The sequence below is a fragment of the Ostrea edulis genome, chromosome 7 (genome assembly GCF_947568905.1).
Source record: "Ostrea edulis chromosome 7, xbOstEdul1.1, whole genome shotgun sequence".
In the NCBI taxonomy this organism is placed as follows: domain Eukaryota; kingdom Metazoa; phylum Mollusca; class Bivalvia; order Ostreida; family Ostreidae; genus Ostrea; species Ostrea edulis.
The window spans coordinates 63,163,951-63,186,491 of NC_079170.1; the positions used below are offsets into that span (position 1 = coordinate 63,163,951).

General features: G+C 35.4%; 2 long non-coding RNA genes and 1 pseudogene across 3 annotated transcripts in view; 2 read left to right on the forward strand and 1 right to left on the reverse strand.

The window, feature by feature from the left end:
• Positions 1-1,267, forward strand: part of LOC130048415 (uncharacterized) — a 2,828-nt gene extending 1,561 nt beyond the window's left edge. The window contains exons 3-4 of the long non-coding RNA XR_008797198.1: positions 361-555; positions 916-1,267. This is a non-coding gene — a long non-coding RNA (uncharacterized LOC130048415). The remainder of the gene's footprint in view (positions 1-360; positions 556-915) is intronic.
• Positions 1,268-1,284: 17 nt separating this feature from the next.
• LOC130048402 (uncharacterized) lies at positions 1,285-4,314 on the forward strand (annotated as a pseudogene).
• Positions 4,315-17,659: 13,345 nt separating this feature from the next.
• Positions 17,660-19,421, reverse strand: LOC125680431 (uncharacterized). 2 transcript variants are annotated; one of them, XR_008797188.1, is made up of 3 exons: positions 19,091-19,421; positions 18,041-18,125; positions 17,660-17,906 (listed from the first exon to the last, which is right to left on the reverse strand). It is a non-coding gene; the product is annotated as an uncharacterized LOC125680431 (long non-coding RNA). The 2 variants fall into 2 exon arrangements; XR_008797187.1 differs by lacking the exon at positions 19,091-19,421 and having other exon boundaries at positions 18,041-18,825.
• Between the last annotated feature and the right edge of the window lie 3,120 nt (positions 19,422-22,541).

Sequence of the window (22,541 nt, forward strand, 5' to 3'; positions counted from 1 at the left end):
TGTCCGTCCGTCCAAAAAACTTTTGTAACACTTGATATTTAATATGTAGCTTTTTGTTGATAAGTTGTACTATGTAAGCTCTTTTCAGTCCGATCAACAAACTACTGCCTGTTTGCAGATACTTTGAAATATTTGAATAAAGTGTGTAAATATAAAGTTTAACATGTACATGAATGATGAGTCGTGTACGCATGTGCAAAACACTCTTCAACCACAAAATAGAATACTATCTAGAATCGCAAGTCTGATTCTGCACCTGCCAGACATCAATTTAATTTCCTACAAAATTAAAAATTTGTGCTATGCCTGATAATAGATACACAGAAAGTTGAATTAATTTATTCTTTTTTATGTTTCCAGCAAAAGACAAACTATACAACCACTTAATTGATGACCTCAGTAGTTCAAACTGTTTTTCCCAAGTACCATGTTGGATATCCAAGTCTCGAAACACATGAAAACATTATGCAATGCAGTTTGGCACATTAGTGGAAATATGGAAAAAATAAACAGTAGGTCCAAGCATGATGCTGACTATAAATTAGTGCCAAACAGGTACATCCACGTGCAAATTGAAAGTGAAAACTGTGGTTAATATCATATACATGTAGTCATGTACTATGAATATGCGACCACAAAACAAGTTAAAATATTACTTGTCGGAAACCCAAAACGTGAAATATTAAACTATAAATATTAAACTATAAATAAAAAAGCAATTGCCATTTTAACTAAATATTAAACAATAGTTATTGTTGCAAATACTTTAAAAACAGTTATGTTTAAAAATAAGTGGTGTCAGATTTACATGTACTTTTAATATATATCATGATGCTATCCTCAATTTTAATGACAGTTTTCCTTGTGAGCTTTTCAGACCATATACAATACAAAGATCCTCTTGTGTTCTTTTAGATTCATGAAGTATGATGGTTTCAATAATTGGAGAGAGAGAAAACCAAGGGTGAATTCCAAAGAGCTCAGATTACATTGTGACTGTCTAGTAAAGTTGTTTAGTGCTCCATTTACCCAGACCTGGCCCCGCCGTCACCAAAATTTCCTTTTCCTCAACCCTCAACTCAAATCCTTGAGGTTTCCTTAACTGAGATTTTCCTCAATTCGCCGTCACCAAACAATCTGAGGAGTACCTCAGTTGAGGCTGAAAATTCACACTCAACTCAGTTGAGAAAGTACACGATTAATTTCGGGTGATTTCGCGGAATATTTTATGTAATGATTTTACGTAATAAAATTTCTCTCGTCTGCATTTGTTTTTTTGTAAACATGGCTGAGACAGATATTTTAAGTCTGATTACGGGTTTAAAGAGGAAGCGGGGGTGGGGTGGGGGGGGGGGGGGGGTAACTGGTCCACCGAGGAGGAGATCGTCTTGATCGAAGAAGTTTTGAAGAACGAAGAGAAGTTAATTGGAAAAATGAAAGGGGCGGGGATGAAGGGGAAACATGCAAAACTGAAAGAAGAGACATGGCAGTCTATAACAGACACAATGAATTCGTAAGTATTCTATATCTGCCTTCCACTTACCCCTTGCTGCTGATGCTATTTTGATGATCAGACGATTCCGCAGCATCGCCTCCCTTAGAAGGTGTATACACAAAATTTACCCTAGTGTATTTCACTCCTACACCAAATTTAGCACCTACCATATTGTTACTCTATTGAATTCTAAAATTCTTCAAACCCTCTTTGTACCAAATAATTGATTAATTGTTCAGCCCAACTTAACACTTACACTTTATATGATTTACATTTCACGATTTACGTATCTTGGAAAATAATTTATTGTGTTATTCAATTTGTTCTGTTATGACTGGTTAAAAGGAAGCACTATGCGCTACGCCCATCTCTCTTCTTTCGTAATTAGCAAGTAGAATCAGGGGATGTGGGACAATCCCATTTACTTTTTTCACATATATTAGTGTCTGTTACTTTCACACGCACAGTACGACAAATTGGGTGGCCACCCCCCCCCCCTTTTTATGCCCCCCTTTGAAAAAGAGGAGGCATATTGTTTTGCACCTGTCGGTCGGTCGGTCTGTAGACCATGTGTTGTCCGCTGAATATCTTGAGAACCATTCACTTGATGATAATGATATTTCATATGTGGGTTAGTTATGAGTAGAAGAGGATCCTTATTGTTTTTCAGGTCAAAAGGTCAAGGGTCAATCTACTCTGGACATAGGAATATAATGTCCGCTCAATATCTTGAGAACCCTTTGCTTGAAAGACATCAAACTTGGCACACTGGTACATCCAAAGGAGTAGATGACCCCTATTGATTTTGAGGTCATATGGTCAAAGGTCAAGGGTCAAACTGGTCATAGGAATATACTGACCATTCAATGTCTAGAGAACCCTTTGCTTGAAAGACATCAAACTTGGCACACTGGTACATCCAAAGGAGTAGATGACCCCCATTGACTTTGAGGTCACATGGTCAAAGGTCAAGGGTCAAACTGGACATAGGAATATACTGTCCGTCAAATATCTCGAGAACCCTTTGCTTGACAGACATCAAACTTGATACACTGGTACATCTTCAAGAGAAGATGACCCCTTTTGATTTTGAGGTCACATGGTCAAGGGTCAAACTTGACATGGGAATATACTGTCTGCTCAGTATCTTGAGAACCCTTTTCTTGACAGACATCAAACTTGGTACACTGATACGACTTCAGGAGAAGACGACCACTATCGATTTTGAGGTAACATGGTCAAAGGTCAAGGGTCACACTAGACAGGAATATACTGTCCGTTCAATATTTTGAGAACCCTTCGCTTGACAGACATCAAACTTGGTACACTGGTACATCTTCAGGAGAAAATTACCCCTATTTATTTTGAGATCACATTTAAAGGTCAAGGGTCAAACTGGACATAGGAATATACTGTCCGTTCAATATCTTGAGAACCCTTTGCTTGACAGACATCAAACGTGGTACACTGGTACGTCTTCAGGAGAAGACGACCCCTATTGATTTTCAGATCACATAGTCAAAGGTCAAGGGTCAAACTGGACATTGGAATATACTGTCTGCTCCATATCTTGAGAACCCTTTGCTTGACAGACATTAAACTTGGTACACTAGTACATCTTCAGGAGAAGATGACACCTATTGATTTTGAGGTCGCGAGGTCAAAGGTTAAACTGTACATAGGAATATACTGTACTCAATATCTTGAGAACCCTTTGCTTGACAGACATCAAACTTGGTACACTGGTACATCTTCAGGAAAAGATGACTACTAATTATTTTAAGGTCACATGGTCAAGGGTCAAATTGGACATAGGAATATACTGTCCGTTCAATATCTTGAGAACCCTTTGCCTGACAGACATCAAACTTGGTACACTGGTACATCTTCAGGAGTTGATGACCCCTATTGATTTTTAGGTCACATGGTCAATCCACTCTTGACATAGGAAGATATTTTCTGCTCAATATTTTGAATTGATGATATTACTCTCAATTAAATGATGTGTGTGTGTATAACCCTTTTCAATTTTGCACCATGGGGGGCATATGTGTTTTACAAACCTCACTTGTTTTTCTAGACGTAATGAATGATATGAAAATATAAAGATAAACTGATGAAATGAACCCATGTTGTGAAGGGTGAATGTTGTCACCCCCTCTTAAGGGTTTGAAAATTATTTTTACGTTTTATAATTAATTTGTTTGCTTGTCAACCCCCCCCCCCCTCTTAAAAATATCGGTGCCTGCTTAAAATTCACCATGGTATCACCCTTTTTATTGATTAGTGTAGCAGGGCCCCTACTGGACAGTCTGCACTATAAATAATCACCATCATTTTATTGATTTATATAAATTACAAACTGAAAGATGAAATGAGATTTTAAAAAAAAGTACCTTCAATTTTTTGCAGAAATATTTGATGATAATTAGCGCTGTTCATTTTAGATAATCTAACATTAGATTTATTTTCTAATTCATATAGGCAATTTAGAAATGAAAAAACCTCAAAATCAATTTCTAAAAAGTACGACAACGTAAAACAGAGGTAAATATACAAATTAATTTTTTTTGTTGGAGAAATTTTAATATATAATAATGATAATAGTAATTTATCTATATGATTTATAGCCAAGGATAAGATTGACGGAATACGCCGTCCCAAGACAGGGGGAGGTCCACCAATGCCACCACTGACCCAAGCTGAGGAGGTCCTCTATCAAGCTATGGACTCTAGACCCAACATTGTAGGCGTGATTGGCGAAATTGATTCAGATGGTAATAAATTTGTTTTATTTCATTGGTTAGGACTGTTTTAAAAAAAAAGAAAAGTTAGGACTGTTAAAAAAAAAAAAAATTTCCTTCTAATTTTATTATTCATATGGTTAAGATGAAAATAGTCATAATTCTATACTGATTGTAGAAACCACTGACATGTTTTTTCTGAACCTCAAGAGGAAGTATGTGCTTCAGCCGCGGTGACAGGTGTCTCGAGTTGTGTGGCAAGTGGAAGCGCTGACACCTCAAGCTCATTTAGTGGTAAGTTTAACGATTTAGCAAGATTATGGGTGAAAACGTAATGGAATTGGAGACAAGTAAACAATGACTTGAATTGATATAATACGAAACAAAATGTTATAATCATGCTGATATTTTAATACACAGTTAGACGATCTATGGAGAAGAACAGGAAGACAAAGAGAGATGTTGTCGAGGGTTTGGAAATAGAAAACATTAAGCTAGAAAATGCAAAACTTGTTCTTGAAATGAAGAAACTTGAATTGAAACAGAGAACATTAGAGGCAGAGGAAAAGAAATTTCAAAATGAAAATCATTTAATTGAATTAAAGAAATCCTATTTGATTTGTAAACTAAATCCGGAATTTCCTGAGTGCATGTTACATGTAAACCCAGCTTGTATGTAGTCAGGAAAGACCAAACACATCTTCTCAAAAGAAAAAAACGACCAGAAATGAAAAATAATTTGATCACTAATGTCATTGTTTTTATCAGATATATAGCACATACTTCAGCTAAATTGCTAAGTGGCAATATCTTCTTACCGACCTATCCATCTATTAATTCATATCTGTATATTGAATTCTGAATTTCCAGAATCCATCATAAACCCAATGTGTCAATGAATTACCTTTGAAAAATCTTAAACTCTTGATCCGGGAAGTAAACAAGAAAAGTATAAGAAACAGTAAAGGTTACACAGCTATTCATTTTTCGAACATTATTTAACATTTCAAATGAGATTCTGCTTTCACATGTACATGCAATTCCAAAGTTTGTCCACGACCTGAAATGAAAAAAATATATATCACTAGTTGGTCTACAACTGTAATATTGAATATACATTTGTATATACTGATTGAGCTTTGGAGTAAATGGTGCAAAATTCTGCATTCTGAGCTTCCATTGGCACTTCTTTTTCACTTTCAAATTATATACATGCACTTTTTAAGAATTCTTAAGTGATACTTGAATGCGACAAAAATATCGTAAATGTATATCAGTGGTCTTATTTATCCTAGAATTAAATGATATACTGTTGTTGATGAATTTAAGTGATGTAAGTATCCACCTTTCATATGATTGTGACTCAAAGGCTCGTTAAAATTGAATAGCTCTTGAACATTTTGATCCATAAAAAATGGGACCACCCCACCCCCTCTTGATGAATTACACTGACAGTTGGGGGGGGGGGGGTAATTTAAACGTATAGGTTTTACAGATAAGTTTGGTAAAATTTTATATGCAATACGTACCTCTACCCGAAATACGTCTGTGCGATATAATCCCTCTGGAGAATTGCACGCAACTTGATGAGCGGTCTGGTCAAATGCGCCCATTGGCTGGTCTTGTCTGCCCATCACATCACCAGTCTCAATGCTGAGATTGTGAAGAATGACACAGGCCACGGCGTACGCCACTGCCTGTTCCGCGGTAGTTCTAAAATTTATAGTTTCACATAATAACTGAAGTTACTTTAGAAATTACATGCATTATATATATATATATATATATATATATATATATAAAATTATGTATGTGTGTGTGTTATGTAAGCTCCCTTGCCTCAGTGTTCCATGAAGGCAGGAAAACCTTCCTTTCAAAATGCCAAAACTTTGTTTAATGAGCATTCTCGTTCGACACAGGGATGCATTAAATCTTTGATATGTCTGTGGGTTTAGGTATGGTGTCATTAAAAAACGTCTGCAGGGGTATCCAGAATCGCCAACAAAATACCATTGTGTTCACCTGAATATACAAGTGTTTCATAATTAAATTTAATTATAATTCAAATATTTTCAATTCATTTTATCAAATAACTTTTACGAAAAAATAAAAAAGTTGAGGTCCAGGTCACGTAGTCGTTTCTCGCCTATGACAGCAGCGAAATTGAGACTAGTATGGAAGATTTCGGACCTGCCAATGAAAATTTCACATTAATTATACGCTACTTCTTTATATTTTAATAATTGTGTAGACGTTACACGACTTATTTTTCCTCAGCAGCATCAACTGTTGACAAGATGTGCCATTTTAATGAAAACACTAACTATCCGAAATGCCTAAAACTTTAAAGAAGGGGAAAATGGGTAATAATAATCTAAATGAAATAGAATAAACAAAAACAAAAAATTAAAATAGCCAAAAAATAATGTTTAATTTCCTTCTCTAAATGCAATATCACAAGAATAATGTTTTGATCAGTTTTAAGGTATTTGAGATTTTAAGTCTATCGGGTATTTAGTGCGTTCATTAAAACGGAAGCTCTTGTCAACAGTTGATGCTGCTGAGGAAAATAAGTCGTGTAACGTCTACACGAAGAACATTATTAAAATATAAAGAAGTAAGTAGCGTATAATTGATGTGAAATTTTAATTGACAGGTCCGAAATCTTCCATACTAGTCTGAATTTTGCTGCTGTCATAGGCGAGAAACGACTTCGTGTCCTGGACCGGTAAATGTCCTAGTAAAAATAAACCAGTGAAATCTAGAGAACGATGACGTATATCTTTCTTATTTTAAGAAACCGTGACTTGAAATTTGGCATGCAAGTAGTTAAAACATTAATCTATGCAAGGAAAACGACAAATTACGCATAGCTTACCTAGTTTAAGATTTTTTAGGCATTTGAAGCGAGTGGTTAGTTTTTTATTTGTGTCAGAGTTAGACCCCTTTCTATATTTATGGTATCACAGAGTTCGGGCCCAAAACGGGCTTAGCCCATGTGGCTAGTTTGATGAACTCTTGCTTAGTTTTTCGTGCGTCTCTGGGAAATACAAGGAATTGTTGTCGAACTCTAAGGATGGCATCCGTGACCGATCTACAGCATCTACCGACGGTGGACTCGGAAACATTGATACTACCACCTATAAGTTTGTGGTATGCGCCTGTTGCAAAGAACCTGAGGCATACAAACAGCTGCAAGAGCGGAGGTAAGGCATTGTTTTTTGTGCTGTCTATCAAAGCCCCGCCTATCAAGTCCAGTAGATACACGACTGATGCCTGCCGAAATCTGTACCGCTTGAAAAGCTCATCGTCCGTGTAGGCTTCTAAAGGGTTCAGTCGGTCCCGAATAATCCTTTTTGATGGTCGATTCCGATATCTCAGAAACCTACATCGTCTGCGACGTCTACCTGCCATATTGAATATGCTTGAGGAAAATTTTAAGGTTGCTATGAAGCTAACCTTAAATATTTGAGGATTTCCTCAAGATTATCACTTGAGGAAACCTCAAATTTATGTGGTGACGGTGACTTGAGTGTGAAGTTAAGTATTTGAGGGAAAACCTCAGAGTTGAGGCTGAGGAATGAGTTGAGTGATGTTGGTGACGGCGGGGCCTGGTCCACGTTCCAAGTTGATATTGAAAACTTAGCACTTGCCATGAGCTCCCTCGCTGATTTCCTCGACACAAGTAACAAGGAACAGAACATTCAACAGCTTCAATTTCACCTGTGATGGAGTTAGCCAAAGATGTTTGGATTTAGCATTGAAAAAAATCTTAATGTATATCAGAAATTGAATTCTTGCCTAAAAGAAGTTGATGACTTAACTCCAATTTACTTTGATGAGCAAATACATGTGGATGTTAAATTTTCCAAATCAACATTTGACGGATACAGATTTTTCCAAAACTTGTCCTTGGAAAGTGATGTTGCAATACTGCGTTTTAGTCCTGGTGGTAGTGTAGTAAGCACCATATTCATATGGAAAACACCTGTTGACATGGAAGCGTCAGAATTGATGACGACAGCAGCTCGCATAATGAATAGTCTGATAACTAAAGTGCCACAGTATCATACCCGTCAGATGAGAAGAGACTTTTCAGAAAAATATAGCTTATTATCAGGTTGTTGTATACCTCCTCACATATTACGAGCAATTTATTCGGAACTAACATCTGATGCATCAGCTGACCAAAATCCACAGATTGACAACCGTGTCCGAATAACTTTATTAGGAGAAAAACCAGACTTAGTTGTTGATCTACGTCATCTTAACAAGGGTAGACTTGGAGATACATTTGTAGAGTTTTTTCAAGCATTGGAAAAAGAGGTTGAATCTTTAGTTGCAGCAGATGAGAGGCGCCATAATAACACATCTCAAAATACATTTCCATCCGTGACTTGATTGAGCAAATAAAAAATAAGCTACCAGATGGAACTGCCATACCATCAGAAGCCACAATCCTCTTTGCATTCGTTCCTTCAAATGCTCACAAAAATGTTGCTAAACTTTACAGTGGGAGGATTCCATTGCGACTTAGGTACAAACGAGACAGCTAAGGGTTTCACACATCGACGACCATTATTGCGCAGCATTGTTTAAATATATGAGATCTTCTGGAATTAAATTCAGAGATGAAACCACTTTTGTTTGTATGGATGACAAAAGCAAGCTGGATTATGGTGAACCAGGCATGTTTACCTCATCTGGAGTCAGAGGGAAAAAAATCAATAGTCCCTGTAAACAGTGTCTTGTCTTGCCTTGACCACGATGTGCAAAGTAAAGGCTCCTTGACGCCATCTGTGACACTTGATGTTTCAATACCAGCTGACATTGTTGATTCGTTTTACCAGGGGTCTGTCACTCTGTCTCTGAAAGACAGCATTTTCCAAGCTAGTTCTCCTTTCCGTCATGCTGTGGAACTGCATCACATACTTCAGCAAAAGGGTGAAATCAAACCAGTGCTCATAATTTTCTCAGATGGTGGCCCTGACCACCGTCTAACATATGCTGTCAAAATATCATTGATAATTTTGTTCCGCAGACTCAACCTTGAAATGTTAATTGCAGGGCGGACAGCTCCTGGTCATTCCTGGGCCAATCCCGTGGAACGTATAATGAGTCTTCTCAATTTGGCATTTCAAAACATGTCTCTTGCAAGGGATGAAATGAGTTCTCATCTGGAACAAGTCGTATGAGCATGCTCCAGCATGGCAGATATTAGAAAAAAGTCTTGAGAAGGAAGCAACTCTCAAAGAGAAGTGGATAGAGTCACTACAAACCATGATTGACACACTTCAAAACAGAATACAGAGAGTGGAACTCAAGTCTGTCCCATTCAAATGTTTGTTCCCTGCTACTGACCATGAAATAGAAGGTGCTAAAATGGAAATTGGAGATCTTGATCCAAAGATTGAGAAGGGAAAATATCAGCAGCAGCACATCAACAAAGCAAAGAAATATAAGGATTTTCTAGGTAAATCTAATATAAGACAGGAATAGATTTTATAATACTGAGTATTAAAGTTGTGCAACCAATGTCCAACTAGGAATCATTGGATATGAATTCCCACTTGACACATCCAACTATAAATATCAAGGAACGGCATTTATTCCTGTTCTTCATCTTAACAGTTGTCGTACTTATCAACAATGTAGGTAAAAGATGTGTTAAATGACCTGTGAAAAGACAATATCAGAATTTCAAAATGCTCTTATTCATTTTCAAATGTCCGAAATATTTTGTTTCTTTTTAGTCAATCATTGTGTGGAAAGACAGTATTCCTTCCAAATTCAGCGCTGTAATGACGAGACCTGCTGTCAACCACCCAGTAAAAAAACGTCCTTGGTTGCCTGACCCTGTCATTGAAGGGGAACATTACAAGCCCTTTGAGTCTGTTCTCGGGAAAGCCACCACAGAGAATGACAGACCAAGTCTTACAAAGCAAGCACTTGCAGCTGTGGCTGAGACAGAACAGGTTTAATAAATTTCTTTCTTGGCAGATATTGAGTGTCTGAAAACTAAAAGATATATACAATATTAATAAATTAATTTGAATATACTAGTGCATTCCCCCAAAGTAAACGTGGAATACAATCGTCATGTACATGGTGAATAACACATACTCAGTCAGACTTGTTCTGTTTTCTAGTATAGATTCATGTGATCATGCTCTCAACATTGAACCAAGAACGTGCATAATGTTTTTAACATTTAGTATATTTGACATTACATTCTTTTGCTATATTGAAGTTGTAAATACTAATTTTAATATATACAATGTATTCAAAATGTGTTTTATAGGGCTGTAAGAACACGGTGTTGGTGGCGCAGAATGTACGGAAGGTAGTCAATTGCCATGACTGTCTGAAGCCTCGATGTATTTACGGTAAAACAAAGCTGACCACTCGCGAAAACAGAGCTCTTAGCAGACTCCTAGAGAGATTTGACTATTCCTGTGGAAGCATTCTCTGCCCAGATGGTATTTATTCATTATGACATATTCAACATTATTTACCGAAGATCTATACATTGTATTTCACTTTGTCTTTCTGTAACAGGAACAATACAAGATTTAATATACATTTCAACAGACTGTCACAACACACAACAGCACTTAGTACTTTGTATTAAACAGCACATTTAATCAACTTCATTGACAGATGTGAGAATTAATAGTTAGAATTCAATGTGTGGCTGTAGAGAGATATTTTTCTTTCAATATCGAATGTAAATGTTGTCCTGGTATGGCAGATACATCCTCACAAATCAAGGTTTTGTGATTACGTACCTTTCACTCACTCTTTCGTGTGGAGGGTACATAATCACAAAACCTCGACTTCTGAGAGGATGTGGCAGTTATTGAATATATATTTTTCAGGTGATATTCTGCATGGAAAGGTTTTTATTCGCTTGCAACTAGACTGCAGAAAACCAATTGAGTTGCCTTACTATTCATCACAGATTAGTAGAAATGACATTTGTTATTGTTGCGCAGAAGACACCACTAAGGACCAACAACTTTCAACAAAATTCAGGATAGTGTTACCTGTCTGTAATGCCTGTCTTCAGACAGGCTGTGAAATTCCAAAAAGAAATCCATCAAATAAACACTGACAGAGTGTGCTACTGTTCTTTAAATGTCTTCAAACTTTGTTAATTGAGAATTCTTGGGTTGTGTTCAACTTTGTTACTAACTTCCAAATCTAGTCTTATTTTTACAATCTTCTAAGGGATAGAAGGATATTGACATAATTATTAAATAAGTTTAAAAATCATGTAAATTTGCATTTTAATAATAGACCTACCAAATATTGGAAACAAAGGCAAGATGATGCCAGTGCTGGCATTTACAAAAGTATATCTACTAGTCATACTTCATTCAGTTCAGAAATCATTTTCTAGTCATTTCCATTTTATGTCTAATGTATATTATATATCTGACAGTCAGATAACTTCTAGTCATTTGCATTCTTAAACATGTTATGCTATATGATGTTTCATTTAGCAGTATTCAGAAACTAGAAATTTGTAATATTTTTAATAATTGACACAAGACTCTTTAGCATCCAACATGTTCATGTAAAAGTTTTAATGAACCTGTTTTAATACACATTTACATTGTTAATATGTCAATTTATTAAATTGTGTGGAGTTTATACAAATATTGTTTATTCAAGTTCAACAGCAATTCTGCCAAGTTTCAGGTGCATAATACATGTACATGTATGTTTACATTGGTCATTGAGAGTAAAATCATGGCAAGTATATGATCACACAAAACCTAGACCATCAAGTTCAAACTGCACTTTTAGAGAGGTTTTCAACAGTTCTGCAAGTAAATCACTGTAATTGGGTTCATCAAAAGTCAATTTATTTAACAGAGTTTTGATATTCAATATATTTTCAGCAAAAAAACAAAACAACAAAAACTACCGACCGACCCAATATTTTTTATGACCCTCGGGCTATGGCAAACCAACATTTTTTTTTTTAAAATGTGGCCTTACTCTCACAAGTCAATCAACATGACATAGAGAAATACATAGATAATCATAATAAATTTGATACTTGCATGCATGTTGAGATGCATATACAATAATGAATATTATTATATAGCTAATAAATAGTCTATTATAAAATCTGCGTAAAATCTAGAGAATGTTAGCGTTCAATGTCCTGAGAATTTATTGAACGCTAACTTTGCATTGCGTAAATTGTATGCACCCGAAACATTCCGAGTATGAGCGTTCAATATTGACGTTACCGTAACGACGTAAACATGCCAAAATGGCAGACGACGGTCCTCCGAATCTGACAGAGCCGGTATTTGTTATTTACTTAAGTAAAATGTTTTACTGTACATAAATTATGATTTATTTTCACAAAATCAGTTTGCTTCATGCATTATTGACGGGTTAAATATTGAACAGTTAAGAAATGCATGCTGTTATTGCACACCTTAACCTTAGATGCCAATATTGATGAATTATCGTTTATTTTGGAGTAGTTTGAGTGAAAAGGGATATAATTTAACAACTAAATACTTTAGCTATATAGTAAAAGGGTTATTGAACTTATATAGGTGAATATTGGCACTCATTGGCTGTCAACATGCACTTGCAAGCTCGTGCATTTTTACAGCCAATGAGTGCCAATATTCACCAATATAAGTTCAATAACCCTATATTACAGAACATAATTGGCATATTAACTTATTGGAGGGTTGACCACGTCATTTATAGTTTCAATAAACCTAGATAAATTCAACAACAATTTGATATTCGTAGAAGAAAATAAATCGTGAAATTTCAAAATATTTGGACTAAGATGAAATTTTTGTTGTAAGTCCAGTAGTTGATTTCCAACTATTCCTATTTTGGTTTCCGAAATTTCCCCTTTACCATAACCTACCGTACATAATGAACTTTAAATATTGTTGCGAACCAATATTTTTGGTGACCAGTAGGGAACTAGGTATTGTCATGCAATACTCCCAGAATGCTTGGGAGTGGGGTGTTTTAGGGGGGAGGTACTTTTTTTTTTTTTTTTTTTTTTTACTTTAATCAGATAGTAATTGCATTTCTCTTACACAGATGGTTACCAAATCAGACGAAGAAAGTTCTTATAAACTTATCATCCTGTCATAACTACTACCATTAATCGAAATAAACGTTACCGCGTTAATCTACCCAATTCTTGATCAGTATTCTTTGTATTCCAACATAAAAACATGTAATAATAACTTCAAAGTTTTAATGCTTTAAAAAAAATTCAAATGAACGTATATCAAATATAGTATAAATCATTTTAGATACAATTTGCGGTATCACTAACTGCAAGTATGACAGTAAGTATTGGTAGGATACGACACCGATACACTGTAGGATACCAGCCATATCGTTTCCTTGATAGTTTGTTTCTTCGTGTCCATCCGTAGGCAATTCCTTCTTCGCTATATCCCAAAATCTCTTTCACGAGTTGTCGTTTCTTCAGACTGAGTTTATTACGGATTCGAGCTTTGTAATTTGTGTTAGCGATTAATCTGACGCATTTTCCCAATATAACTACATGTATTTGTTGAGGTGTCGAAAGGATTGCTGTTCACCGGCACTGAATTATCCCCTCCCGCTCTTCTGCAGAGATAGCTGTCCTCATTAACACATGATTTTTTAAACAGGGAATGAATTTGGTTATCTACAAGATGATTCTCTAGTTCTATTGTTTGTATATCGTCTTCAGAATATTTTGTCACGAACTGTGAGGGGAATTTCATGATCGGTGTGTGTTTAAGATTAGAAGAACTGTCATGTAAGCAAAGTTAGCACCATTATTGTTTTGTGGTGGATCTTGCTGTTCCTGGGATGTAGAATGACATGATGAGACAAGTTTTCTCGTTCTGGTCTTTATTATATCTTCTGTTACATGTAAATCCAGATTCTCTGCTTGCACGGAGAGTTCGGTCACTACAAAATTAACACATGTAACAAGGCCTTGCTCTTTCGTTTACTCGTGTCCAATTGTGGTTGTAAATTTTTCGATTAGTTACTTGTAGAGTTTTGAAGGATTTCGATACCTTATCCGTACTTTCACGAATTAAAGTTATATGGAATGATACTTTTTACATACTATGAAATCACTAAATACAATCACGACAAATTTTTCTTTATCTTACTCCTCAAGGTCTTTAAAACGTCTTATTTTTACTACGGATCAAGGACGGCAACTCATCTTACTTGCATGCTACAGAGGTTGTTTTAATGTGTTCGTGTGAGATGAAACATCTTTGTTTTCAAGAACTTCAATTTGGCTGCGCCCTTAGAGGAACGTCTTCTGCTCTTCTTCGAAAGCCTTACTTTCAGGTCGATGTAAAGGGCTAACGACTGTTTCTTGACAACATTTTCTATGGCACCTCGTTGTGTTATATGGCATACATTTATTTTCTATTTCTTTAAACGCCGTTTCTTGTTCTTGATCTTACCAGTTGTTAGTTTTGGTTTTTTGAAAGGGACCATTGTTGGCCACGAACTTCATAAATATATATATATATATATATATATATATATATATGTGTGTGTGTGTGTGTGTGTGTGTGTATATATATATATATATATATATTTCAACCGTGTTACCAGTCCTCTTCAGTCGTGTTTATCTGTCATAGCAACTTAACGCAGGACTACATACACAAAAGTACTATGACGTCACAGTAAGTATTATACAATGGAAAAGTAACGTCAAAGTTGATAATACGCGAAAAACATTTGAAAGAGGTAAGAGTCAAATTATAAATTGAACAATACTCACTCGGATTCATGGAGACATCCTAAAATAGACTATGCGTACAATTGAATTATTTGGTAAGTTTAGCAAAATTTTAGAAATGTTTGTTCACAAAGCAGTTAACTTCTGCCTAAGTGAATGCAAACAAGAAATATTACAGTAAGTAGTTAATCGTAAATACATCAATATATACGTTTAAATTGTTAAAATCAGTTATACACGTTCTTTGAATACAAGACATTAATTATTAAGGTAGAGATTGATAGGTTGATGCTAAAAAAATTAACCATTGAATTTTTTTTATTTTGATATATGTTTATGATGAAGCTTCGATATAAAACATAATAAAAAATCAATGTAGGTAATCGACCTTGTTTTTGAGAAATATGGCGATTTTAATAACACCTTCCTTAGTCCTTGTAAAGCGTAAAATGTGAAGAAAAATAAGTAGAGAGCAATATACAAATAGAGCTGTAACATTTTTATTGTAAAAAGGATCATAACTTGTCATATATGGTTCCAAACAACCTTTCACATAATTGTATATTACACATCAATTTCAAGTTCAGCAATCATTATTAACATGCAACAACATTACTTCAACAGAGCTACATTGGCTAATTACCTTAAAACAGTGCACAATATTTGGACACAGGGTCATACCTTTGCTTAAGCTGCAAAAATATTACCCATCAAATTTCTTATTTTATTTCATTAAGTGGTCAGTCTATTAGTAAGTAAAATATATGAAAAAAATTATACACCATAATGGGGTTCAATATGGAACTAGCAAAAAATTCCTAACCCCACCCCCTTTTTACAAACTACACATTTTCGTAAGAAAAAGGGTTATTAAAAGATGTTGTAAACAATCCATCAAAAACAGCTTGCTGAAATTCGAAGATTCTTTGTAATACCTTTTTTAAATTAATAAATATAATACAGAAAGTATGTATTTCAAATTTTAGCTTATATTTTGTTGTAGTTCTCGTTGTTGACCTTTGTGCACTTACACTCAGAATATAGATTTATCATATGTCATCATATTTGATGATTAATATCAAGAGTTTTCCCAAATAAAAATCCCCACAAAAAATTGAAATACGATTTATATTTGTTAAAACAAATGTCTCCATTACAACCCAACCCCTTTAATATACTACATGGTATGGAGGAGAAAGAATGAGCAGGAACATAGACGTCATGAATTGCACTCGGCGCATTGAGAAGAAAGATTCAGCCAGCAGAGATAAACTACTGATCTTTTTCTAACTTAAAACGTTTAAGCATTCCCAAATTACCTCTTTGAAAATTGAACATGACAATAAGGTTTCTATAAGCTATTTCAGGGGCGGATCAGGAATTGAAGTTGGGGTGGGGGGGGTGCAACTGTATGAGGCAGGGGTCTTGGGGCCACCTTGAAGGGGGGGATTCCCCAGGAACTCCTGGATTTTGCAGATTTTATAGGGCTTAAAATATGTCTCCTATGTAGTCATTTTTATTATTTTCTGTCATTTCTAATAAGGTGAAATTAATAAAATAACGCAAATTTTAAGGGTTTTTGGAAAAAATAGCAGTTCTCCCACTGAAAGTAATTCAATAAATCAAAAGATTTTGTCAGATATTTATTTCTCTGAGAGTGGAGGAAATTATGGCTTCTTTTATTGTAGACATTTCTCTAAACAAGAGACCACGATTTACTTTAAACTTGAAAATTTTAGGGGGGCTCGCGCCGGTTGCCCCCCCCCCCCCCCTCCCCACCCCTTATATCCGCCAATGCATTTATGTATGTGCTCTTGCAATTGACCTTTTTGCACTCACAATGATTGCATTAATACTTAGTTATTTTTCATACATTTTTTTTTTATAATAACGAGACACGATTACCTATTATAAGAAATTGATATGATTATACAGCATAATGCACCAAATATGTTTAAATAGGCCTAACAACTTTATATTTAATATCAATGGAAAGATTTCCACCCAATCAACCCATGGATTGATTGATTGTATCTTGTTTAACGTCTCTCTCGAGAATTTTTTACTCATATGGAGACGTTACCAAGACCGGTGAACGGCTTTAAATTTAGGCCTTTGCTCGGCGCTTACGGCCATTGAGCAGTGAGGGTTCTTTAACGTGCCACATCTACTGTGACACTGGGCATCCGTTTTGAAGGTCATCTCCGAGGACCAGTGACATTCACACCTGATGCTGAGCGTTTGGCAATGGAACTGTCACTACCTGTTTCAACAACTCAGGTCTGTCGCGGCCGGGATTCGAATCCTGGCCTTCCGCATGCGGGGCGAACGCTCTAACCTCTAGACCACCACCGCGGCTCGACCCATTGATCTCAAGGCTCATATCAGCTATCTTGCTCTCACAAATATATATGTCTCTTCATAAGTTTATGAGTCCTACTTGTAGTCTCACACTGAAACAAAAACTCGCTTGGATAACTTAGAATGCATGCATATTGCATTCACAGTATATATGCACTGTGTGTGTAAGGGGGGTGGGGGTAGAAAATGAGAAATTTAAACACATTGATTAAAGTTATAAAATTGGTGTTTTATTTTCATTTAGAAATGTTTACTGAATTTGATATATCAAAAACTTAAAATAATCAACAATGACACTTCCTCTATATTTATTCAATATTATTGTCTTAAAAAAGACATGTAATACATGAGTACATGTACTTGTTTTCCATTAAATTCACACTTTAGAATAGTATGTTGCACAATATATCCATTGCTCTGGGCTCACAAATACATTATTGATTCTATCCAAGTTCCACATTTTGCAGAAGTTCTTGAATTTTCTCTGTAACCTGTAAAGTTGTGGGGTCCAGGGGATATGACATCATCAATGTAAATGAAGTACCTGTTATAAAAAATATATTCTGTATATTCAAATATTGAAAAAAAGATGAATATCTAATATACTAAGAATTGTCTTTATAAATGTCTGGTGTTAAAATGAAAAATTCTATCTTACTAAGATAGAAAATATTGTACCTTTCTTGGTGATTTTCATGGCAAATTGCTGTTGAAGTTGTTGGCTGGAAGCCCATTTCAACTTGCACTGGTCCTTAGGATGATGCTTAGAAAAAAATCATCATAATTGATATTTGCACAGTCAGTATTAATCATTAATTATACTGTGTCAGACAATGTCAATTTTAAAATTGTGTGTCTCAATGCATGTTCAGTGAACTTTAAAATGCTGATATATTGAAAATTACACACATAACATGTATTTTATTATGTTAATTTTTAAAATCTTGTCTGAAATCAGTATTACATATGTAACACTACATGTATGTTAAATGTGTGCAGTGCAGCAATGTGAACTCTTGCAGTAGTAGTACATCTGCATGATTGTTATTTATTTCATATTGTTATAGTTACCTTCTATTTAAACTGTACATACGGTATTACCCTCCCACCCCCGGGTCCTTAATGAGGTGAATAAACATCATAATTATCATATTACAATATGAGATGACAGATATGTTTTCATAAACTGCCAGTTCATTCGAATAATATCAAAACAAGTCAACTCTAGATTTATCAGACCTGTCTCCTTTACGGAGTGTGGGTCAAGAGAAGGACATACATATCTTATTTTCATACAAGACATTTATTTGCCTATGAGGGAGGCTTGTGATTTTACAAATATTTTAAATAAAGTTTTGTAGACCTACATGCTTGTATGAAACATGAAACCCCAGATTTGAAATATCTCTTAGGTCAATGAAATTTCAAGATACTATAAGTACTATCATTTATAACAAATAGAATTTTAGTGCAACACTCCCCCCCCCCCCCCCCCTTAAACTTGTGAGAGCCCTATTTTTTTTCAAATCTGGCATATACATGACATCCATTTACAATTACATGCACATGTAGGAGTTATATTTTGGGCACATATGGAATACATAAATGCACAAAAAATGAAACAGCTCCAAGTTGTGCGTTTATAGATGTTATTATAAAATCGCGTTGTGAAATAGCAGAGGAAAAGTGGGTTGAATACAAATTCAATTTGCCATTTTTTTCACTTACCAAACGAAATTATGATTTCGTTGTCCACGTTGAATGCATCCATCGAATTCCTCTTCTCAGAAGAAACTTTGTTTAAACTCTCAATGACTACATAAACAGTATTGAAACTCACGCTACATCAACAACTTTGTTTACGTAGCGCAGCTATGCATGGTGGTGAATTTCGTGAGGTAAAAAGTGCCATTCTGCACGGACGAAACATTTAGTCCACTATTATTACATTGACGTATTCCTAATCTAAACTATGGCCAAATTTCTCTATCTTTCGTAGAGACGACCCTCTCAATAATCGATTCAGTCACAGCAACAACTTGTACTTTCGGAACCCCTTTTTGTTTTTCAACTACTCTATGGAGATGTACGGAATTCCGAAAAATAATTTCACGTGAAAATACACGATTTTTACTGATCACGTGGTTGCTATCGGTCTCTACCTTAAACAAATGTTCCCTTTTATTAATTCCGAATGGTACATAAGTATTCAACATTTTCTTCCACTTTTCTCTAAAGCGACAACAAATGTCATCTTAATAAAGTTTTTTTTTTCAATTCCTACTATAGAATAATCCGTAATACTGTGATAATCTGTATACAGGGGTGTGATTTTTCCTCTTTTCAGAGGAAATCCTCTGATATGCTAAATTTTTGAAAAAATGAAACACTCTGGATTTGATCTAAAGTGGCAGAAAATGATATTTTCCCAAGTAGGGCGAGGCGTTTTCCTCCCTTTTTGACCACTTTTCCTCTGGTTTCTGAGGAATTCAGTCACATCCCTGTGTATAGAAATGAATCGCTCGTCTAATAAAAGGCAAATTCAAAACATGCCTTTGTTATATATATATATATATATATATATATATATATATATCTGCTCATCGGTCTGCAGTTTCACACTGGGTAACAAGTCAAAAAGGTCAAACACTTTTTAAGGCAATTCGTTTTGATATTTGCCTTCCAATTTCTTTTAGATGTGTTAAATCTGCGTGTGCACGTTTCCGTATTATCTGACCAATGGCCTCATGAAGGTGAATTTTGTATGATACCTTCTATCAAACTAAAATGAATTGAATTTATAATATCTTCATGTAAGTAAACATATCTTCAATTCTTTGCGTAACGGGGAGTTGGTGAGTTTGATTTCCGCTCGTGCCATGGCCAAGTCAAACCTACTTAAGACGTGAAGAAAGGCGGTAGTTCTTCCGCTTGACATTTACAACTGAGAATCACGGGTCTTTGAGATATGACCTGAAAAACGGAGATCTCACGTCCCAGCAGGCATTGGCATGGTAAAGAAATCTGAACCCTCGCTGCTATGGCTCTAAACGCTAATCATAGATCTAAGTTGGTGGTACTTTTGAGTGAAAAATAATTCTTGACGGGACGTTAAACAACCAACCAATTATTTGAGTTAATATTAATTTGGTGCTCCACATGGGTCCCGTGAGGATTCGGGTTAGAATACGTCCTCAGTACCCCTTGCTTGTCGTAAGAGGCAACCAATTTGGGCGGTCGTTCGGATGTGACAGCAAAACCCGAGTCCCCGTGTCACAGCAGGTTGGGCACGATAAAGATCCCTCCCTGCTCAAAGGCTGTAAGCGCCGAGTATGGGCCTAAATTTTGCAGCCCTTCACCGGCTTTGATGACGTCTTCGTATGAGTGAAAATTTTTCGCGAGGGACGTTAAACAGTATCAAACCTCTGCTGCATTGGGTAAAAATGGATGCGAATATCCAGTGAAACAAACCCCCGTATTATCTTATCAGTTGATTTTAATCGGATATATTTTTCTCTTCATTACGCAAACATTTCCAATATTTTTGCATTTCAATGTAATTACTTCGCCAATACAGTGTTTCGGCACAGCAACAGTGTCATCGTAATCTGATTAAAATACAGATCTCTCAAATATCGCATAGCGCAGAGAGTGAAAAATACTCGAGAGGGGCGTTAAACAAGATACAAGCATATCATTATATCAAACGCTAATCATTATGCCTACTATATAGAATTATACTTTTTGAATTAATTTCAGGGGCTCATGGGTGGGCGGAGTTCGTATTAATCATGCAGGTACTTTGAAAAGTGGCACTCCGAATCGAGGCGAGGATTCAACCCATTATCTCCACGTAAATATGAAATGTAGTTTACGTGCATGCATTTTGTGTGAATGATATCAATTATCAAAATATTGTAAACCATGCTACTTTTTATCTGACGAAGAGATTTCCAGTGTGTCTGAAGTTAAATGTTTACCTAGTGAGAGAAAAAAGTAAGTACTTTATACATCACCATTAATTAATGAACAAAAATGGAGCGAAACGAGTTAGTGAGTGTATTGCACGTGTCGTTAAAGTGAAATAAGCGTGCGTGTCTAGGATTCCAATACAGGCACAGGACACCTGTAATTTTTCCGTGTTAAGTTTGTTGATTTCATATTAATTTCCAAGTTTTAGAATCAATAGAGAAATTACACTATACCAACTTGTAGAATACGGTTATGTTTCGTCTCATACAAAGATGGAAGTAAGTAAGCTTAAAACTGTTACTTGCATTAAAGTGTGTGAATTAAATAACACATTTACACCAAATATGAATTCTATCAGGGACCTTTGTATTAATGTAACAGTAATCTACATTGCACATACTAACATATAAGTATTCCAGTCCTAAAAGATAATTACGCTGTTGCATACTGAAGATGAGGAAACGCCTATTTTACGAGACAATGGTAAACACCTTTCCCCAGTATGTTCGATAGAAACTCGTTTACCAAACTGAATCATTAAACTATCTTCTGCATGATGGTCCCCAATAAAACCATGATCGATAGACACTCGGTGTTTAATTAAAGAGGGGTTTACATATCCTACATAAATCCGTTGGGATTATCGACGAGTCATATTACGCGATGTCATGTATAAAAAACAAAAAATGACAAAGATAAATCTAGCATGCTTTTAAAATTTCTAGCATATTTATTCTTCATAAACCTGAAAGTATTGTTTTTATTGACATATCAATAGTCGTGTTTGTTAGAGCAGCAGTTATGGGACATTCCCTTAATAATTATAAATCAATCTATGAATACTTTTCTTTGTGTAGTTTGAAGTTTGTTTTCAGCTCCGCTAAATATATTTTGTATTGATTGATTGAGGTTGTACACCGATTTGGCAATTTTTCAGCAAACATCTGACGGGGTTACATTTTGACTAAAGTCGTAGACAACTTTTCATAAATGAAAAATTTGCATAGCTTTTAATTTTGTATTTTCTATAGGTGTTAGTAGATGCTTCAACACTCCACAGAACAAAATGGCTGAATAACGTATCGAATATTTCATCGGGAAAATAATCAAAGTTACTGCTGACTGCGTGAAGATGATTTGTAAACTGAAAGAACTTTTAGTTGGGAATGTTGTTTTATTATGCATGCTCATCAATCAGGGGAGTAAA